The sequence below is a fragment of the Malus sylvestris genome, chromosome 17 (genome assembly GCF_916048215.2).
Source record: "Malus sylvestris chromosome 17, drMalSylv7.2, whole genome shotgun sequence".
NCBI lineage: Eukaryota > Viridiplantae > Streptophyta > Magnoliopsida > Rosales > Rosaceae > Malus > Malus sylvestris.
Window position 1 is genome coordinate 25,642,541 of NC_062276.1, and position 7,775 is coordinate 25,650,315.

The following is a 7,775-nucleotide window of genomic DNA, read 5'->3' on the forward strand; positions in this document are numbered from 1 at the left end:
GTAGAAAGACAGAGAGATGGAGAGCAAGGTGGTGATTGTTTTCGGTGTGATTGTGGCAGTGTTGTTGCACAGTGTGGCAGCGCAGACAGTACATGTGGTCGGAGGTAGCATAGGTTGGACCATCCCTCAATCCGGTGCACAAGAGTATGTGTTGAGTTTTGGTTTCAATATTTGTTGTATATTTCATTATGAAGATTACAAGAGAGTGAAGGCAACTCTTATAGAGAGCCAAAAGAAAGCTACAATAGATTGTAGGATAACTACACAAACACAATCTCTAAAATCTGCCCTAACAAGTGGAAAAACAAAAACCAAATTACAAGTAAAGAAGCCTTTACAAACAACTAAGAAAGGTTGATGTAAGGTGAATGACAAGCTATGGAAAGTGACTGGTGAATGACAAACTATGGAAAGTGACTTTAGCCTATGACTTAGCTAAAGTGAGGATGACAACTCATACATACAACCCATCCATACAAACCGGTTTCAATAAACCCCCTCAAGCTGGATCAAGGGGATTGATTGATCCAAGCTTGCACAACAAACGCTGAAACTGAGTAGAGTCTAGTGCTTTTGTGAATAAATCAGCAAGTTGATCGTGGCTGCGTGTGAACACGGTGTCTATCACCTTGGATTGAACCTGAGCACGAATATAATGGCAGTCAACTTCAATATGTTTGGTCCTTTCATGGAATACTGGATTGGAGGCAATGTGCATGGCAGCTTGGTTATCACAATACAAGGACATAGGTGCCATGCTTGTGAATCTGAGCTCAGAAAGAAGACCTTTCAACCATATGAGTTCACATGCTGTTGCTGCCATAGCCCTATACTTAGCTTCAGCACTAGATCGAGCAATAACAATTTGTTTCTTGCTCTTCCAAGTGACAAGGTTCTCTCCAACAAATGTGCAAAAACCTGTTGTGGATTTTCGATCAAGGGCATTTCCAGCCCAGTTAGCATTTGTGTAGGCCAAGATGTGATTTAATCCATTGTTCTTCATAATTATCCCCCTTCCTATTGAGCCCTTAAGATATCGAAGTATTCTCTTGACGATTTCCCAGTGAACTAGAGTAGGAGAGTGCATGAACTGACTGGCTAGGCTAACTGAATATGAGATATCAGGCCTAGTAATGGTGAGATAAATAAGTTTCCCAACCATTCGCTGATAAACACTAGGGTCCGAGAGAGGTTCGCCTTTTTCATGCCATTGAAGTTTGCTAGCTAGGGGTGTCCGAGCTGGTTTACATTCCATCATGTTAGCTTCATCTAGAAGATCGAGAACATACTTTCTTTGATTCAAGAACAATCCCTTTGAAGAGGTAGCCACCTTAATTTCAAGAAAGTATTTCAAGGGCCCCAAGTCTTTAATGGAAAATTTTTGGTGAAGTGACTGCTTAAGCGTCTTGATTTCACTTATATTGTCACTTGTAATAATTAGGTCGTCAACATATATAAGCACAACCAATTTGCCAGCAATACTACTTCGAACAAATAAAGAAGAGTCAGCATGACTCCTTTTGAACCCTGCAGCTTCAAGGACTGAACTAAGCTTCGAATACCAAGCTCGAGGGGACTATTTGAGACCATATATGGCTTTGTGAAGTCTGCAGACCTTGTTGGGTTCATTTTCTCTTGGGTGACCAGGAGGCAACTTCATGTACACTTCTTCTTTAAGATCCCCATGAAGAAATGCATTCTTCACATCCATTTGGAATAAGGGCCATGCATTATTGACTGCCACAGACAACAATACCCTCACTGTGTTCATTTTGGCAACAGGAGCAAAGGTCTCCTTATAGTCAATGCCATAGGTTTAAGTAAAGCCTTGAGCTACTAACCGTGCTTTGTGTCTTTCAATGCTTCCATTGGAGTTGAATTTCGTCTTATATATCCACCTACTTCCCACGACCTTCTTGCCATTTGGAAGATATGGTTGTCATTCAGAGCTTGAAGCTCTTTAGTCATAGCATCTTGCCACTTAGGCATGCATGTGGCTTCATGAAAATTCCTTCTTCGAAAGTGTGAGACAATTTGTTAAGGAAAGAAATATGAGAAGATGAGAATCTGTGATAAGAAATGGCTGTAGAGATATGATGCCTTGCAGTGTAAGTAACATACTCTTGTAACCTCACTGGTGGATGTCTATCTCGTGTATGATTTCTTCTTGGTGCACTTATAGCTTGCTGATTTGGTTGAGCTTCTGATGGTCCAAAGAAGCTTGGCACTGCATCAATTACACTCTCAGTGAGTTGAGAATTATCAGTGCTGATATGAGCAGGAGTGACTTCATGAATTTCTGCTGAAATAGGTAGTAGAAATAGGTCCATAAGATCTTCCATATTAGCATTAGTCTCCAACCCTTTGTGGAAATAAGGTGAATATTCATCAAATCGCACATCTCTAGAGACTGCTAGCTTCCCCGTGTTAGGGTTGTACACTTTGTAACCCTTTTAAGAACTGGCGTTCCCATAAACACACATTTGGCAGCTCGAAGGTCGAGTTTATCATGATGGAGAGCTTGAATGTGCACATAACAAGTACAACCAAAGGTCCTGAGGTGAGACAAGTTTATAAGCCTGCCCTTCATGACTTCAAAATGAGATTTAGTATTCAACACCCGAGTTGGTAGTCTATTAATGATGTACGTGGCAGTGAGTAGGGCTTAAGACCAAAATTTCTTAGGAACATTCATTTGGATCATAAATGATCGAGTCTTCTCCAATAAGTCTCGATTCTTTCTCTCTGCCACACCATTTTGTTATGGTGTACCAACACAACTAGTTTGATGCAAAATGCCATGATTGCTCAAGTAATTACTCATGTTAATGGAAGTGTACTCGGTACCATTATCTGATCTTAACATATATAACTTAGATGAAAATTGATTGGTGATTAGGTTGTGAAAGTCCTTAAAAGCATCAAACAAATCACTTTTAAGTTTTAAAGGATACAACCAGGTTACTCTATAATAGTCATCAATAAATGTAACATAATATATATACCCATCAAAGGATTCTACACGAGAAAGACCCCAAATATCAGAGTGAACAAGCTAAAAAAGTTTACTAGTTCTAGAATTAGAGGAAACAAAAGGAAGTCTAATGGCTTTTGACATTTGAAAAGTTTCACACTCTAATGTGTTTTTACAAAAAAAGGGAAACAACTTGGTCATCACATGTTTTGAGGGATAGGCAAGGCGTTGATGCCAGAGTTGGTGTTCCTGAACTTGACTTAAGTTGACATTGAGCTTTTTGAAAAAATTGGACTCCTTTGAGAGATAATAGAGTCCATTAAAAAAGAACCATTCACCAATCTTTTTCTGAGTAACTCGGTCCTGAAACACAAAATTGTGAGGGGAAAATATGGCAAGACAGTCTAAGGTTTTTGTGATTTTTCCTATTGACAAGAGTTGAAAAGGAAAAGAAGGTACATAGAGAGCAGTGGAATCATTATGCTCACTTAGCAATCTAATCTTTCCGTTCCCTAGAATAGGTTCCTCTTTCCTATTTGCAATAGATACATGAATTGGATGAATAGTTCTTTGAAAATCGTGGAAACTAGAGGGTTTATTAGTTATATGATCAGTGGCACCGGAGTCAATAATCCAAAAATCATGTGTAACATTTGCATTAAGAGCAGTGGAAATGGCACTGATAATACCTGGAATATTGCCTTTCGATGTGTTCTCCGAGTCAGCCAAGAATCCAGCAAATTTCCCTAGCATTGCAGTAGGGTTTTCAAGTGTCATTTCATCAGGTTCAATGCTTCCTTGCTTCTTTTGAAGAAAAACAGCAAACTCGTTGATCAAGGACACATGATTTGTTAAGAAATTGGCCATCCCATCAGTTGAGGAACAAGCTGAATGAAATGCTTTTGGAGTGACTCCACCCTTCCCATCTTTGATCATCCTGCCTTCCCTATCAAACTTAGGCTTTAACTCCAGATGAAGAATCCAACATTTTTCTCTCAAATGTCACTTCATGTCGCAATAAGAACATTTCCAGTCTGCTTTCTTGCCAAGCACCCTATCACCAGTTGCTTTATGATTTGTCGTGAAAACCCTAACTTCAGAGTTGGATTTGGGCTCAACGTTCATCACTCTTTTTCAAGTTTCCTCTCTCTGGACTGCATGACACACACTAGTAAAAGATGGCAGCTCTTAAGTCATTAACAAGTGACTATGCATGTCTTCATACTCCGTTCCCAAGCTTGCTAAGAGTTGAAACACCTTGTCTTCATTAGCCTTCTTCAGTAGCACAGCGGAATCAGTCGTGTGTGGACGATACATATCGAGTCCATTCCACATGGATTTCATACTTCCAAGGTGTTGAACATAGGAGTGATCACCTTTCTTTAAACTAGCCACACTCTTCTTCAGTTGAAAGATGCGAACTGAGTTGTTTTGGCTGCCATACATGTCTTTGACAGACTCCCATAGGAGAAGGGAAGACTCTGAGTAGCTGAAAAGCTCAGATAGTTTTGGCTTCATGGAGTTAAGTAACCAGGACATGACCAGCTGATCAGTAGCATGCCATGTATCGTAAGTTGGTGAAATGGATTCTGGGGGCTCAGAGCTTCCATTGATAAACCCTAGCTTCGATCTTCCTCCTAGAGCAAGTGACACAGCTCTTGACCAAGGAAGGTAGTTGAATTCGTTCAGTAGCACCGAGCAGAGTCGTTAATTTGGATTGTTCTCAACCCCTTGGGTTAAGTTTGGGGAGGAGGATGAGGCACTGTCGGCACTAGACACATTTTCTTCTGCCATTTCTATCGATGATGAGCAAATGAAGAAGTAAAAAAAATGAACAGAGTCATGACCCTATGGTTCTTGCTTTGATACCATGTTGAGTTTTGGTTTCAATATTTGTTGTATATTTCATTATGAAGATTACAAGAGAGTGAAGGCAACTCTTATAGAGAGCCAAAAGAAAGCTACAATAGATTGTAGGATAACTACACAAACACAATCCCTAAAATCTGCCCTAACAAGTGGAAAAGCAAAAACCAAATTACAAGTAAAGAAGCTTTTACAAGCAACTAAGAAAGGTTGATGTAAGGTGAATGACAAGCTATGGAAAGTGACTGGTGAATGACAAGCTATGAAAAGTGACTTTAGCCTATGACTTAGCTAAGGTGAGGATGACAACTCATACATACAACCCATCCATACAAACCGGTTTCAATAGTATGTCACTTGGGTTGCAAGCAACAAGTTCATGATTGGCGATACTCTAAGTAAGCTTCCCATCTCTTCTAATTTCCATCGTCTTCTTTATTAAGTTAATAACTTCGTGAACTCATTAGTGAACTCATGGTTTGCGAGTTTGTTGTCCCTAATTTGTGTCTTCTTTTATGTCTGCATTCTAATTTTTTTACATGTGTCTTTCAACTTAATTCCATATTTAACAAGCAGCAAACAACCATCTAAACTCCAACGAGAAATTTTTCATTGTGACCGGAATACGGGTTGTACACCACGTATATTTATATAAGTGGTGGAAAATTTTATATTTTAAGTTAATAATTTTTTAACATACATATCATACCATTTTTATAGTGAAACATGGTGTATCATCCCATGTTCTTGTTATATCTCAAACTCTAACGCCAAAACATGTCGACAACCACCCACACCAATCAGACCATCATGTCAGCGACGCTGCTCCTTATGGTCGTCAAAAAATAAAAAATTTCTATTTCTCTCGATCCTTCTACATATATAGTGAATCCACGATTATTACCATTCAACAAGATCACATGATTATAATTATCAAATGGAATTTCAATTAATTTCCGCTAGCCTTGAAGTTATTAAGTAACTATCCATCACTCAAGTTTTCTTACATTTGATGTTTCTTAAATATTTTCCAGTTTTTAACTTCGCCACAAACGCACACGATGTACAAGAAGTACCCAAAGCATCATTCGACTCATGTAGTTCTGAAAACCCAGTTAGCACAGCTATCACAACTGGCCCAGCAAACATCACTCTCACCTCTTTAGGCGACCACTACTACATCTGCACTTATGGCTGTCATTGCCAGTCGGGCTAGAAGCTAGCCATCACCGTCTCAGCTGCCTCCCCAGGCGCATCACCTTCTGTGCCACCACCGCCCTCTACCAGTAACACCCCTCCAACTACCCCTTCCCCCACATCAAATGACCCTGCTGCTTGCGCACCAGTCCCAGCTCTATCACCATCCATGAATGGGGGAGTACCCACTGTGAACATCACCCCGGGGTCTCAGCCTCCTCTGGATTCTTCTTCACCTGCTATTTTGGCTAGTTTCACCTTGTCGGTCACTGCTCTTGTCGCGAGCTTGTTCTTTTAGTTACCGTGAAGACATCGACAGACTTAATTAATTACTATATTGATGATCCAATCATTTTTTATAGTCTTTCTTGATAGTCCCAGGTAAATTGTATTTGATTAGTCTCTTTCGTTTTATAATTTTGTATTGGTTGTGTATAAGAATCCCCGTGATGATTCTTTTTAGTGTGATTATTCTTTTTAGTGTACTATCAATAAAGAAATTCTTCTGTTCAAAATTCTGTTATGCAATAAAGAAAGAAGCAATGTTTCTTTGCCAAATGGTCCCATAGTCAATGCTAATCTTATGACACATGTGTAATATGGCTTGGAATTCTGTTATGGCTAACTACATTTCATACCATTAAGGTTTGTGGAGATTTCTAAAATGGACCATGAAATAATATTTTCATTTTAGTTAGAATAGGATGATGCCTAAAACCCGAAAGGTTACAAAGGAGTGACCAACCCTACTACAATGTAACACCTCGAATATATAAGTTACAAGTTGGCCTTAGATGGATGTTTGGATCGTTAGGTCTGGATCCATTGCCTTCTTGTTAAACTTGGAAAAACGAAATGTTCGAATCTTTTTTCTTTGAAAAAGAAGAAAAAGTCACAAAATTGTTAAGCTTAACTGACCATGGTATTAGTGGCAGATGTTAGCATAAACATAAAACCAAGAACAAGTAATATGAATTACTGTGAACAAAACACAAACCACAGTTCATAAACCAATGTATAGACAATACCTACAGATGAACTCGAAGAAGCAGCCATGTCCGATTTCTGCAAGGAGATTGCAGTGCACATTCTCCTCTCTTCAGTAATTGATTTTTCCCTTAACTGATAATATGTCTTAGTCCAGAATAAAGCGTATTAACTGTGAGAGCAGAGGCCACTATATATACACAACATAATCCTTGCCAATTTTTATAAGGATTCCCCTATTAGAATCCATATAGAAAACTAATTCCTTCCAAATAGCAGTTCAGTATAATATAGATTACAAATCCATTCCCAATAAGACTTTCCATTCAATCTCTAATCCTATAACCAAGTTCACATATTCATACTCATGCTCATATTCTTACATTCTCCCACTTGAGAAAGTATGAACCAAATAAACTAGTTCGATTAAGATGACAATAGGGTGATCACCAAGCCTTTTGAGTATCATCATAAACAATCTATTTGTACATTTCAAAACACATAATCTAAAATCTTAAAATCACAACCAACATGTAACTTATGCCTTCAGATTACTTATGTTCAATGTACTCGTATAACATTATGATCAAACTGACATTAGTGGACCTAAATATCTACTCCCACTATTTCTCAACTTAATTTTGAGACAATCAAGTCTAACACAGACAATAAAACTGTCAACTTGTAATTCATTCCAACATAATGAATTATCAACATATGAATTCAAACAACTGCTCAAGTCAAATCACAG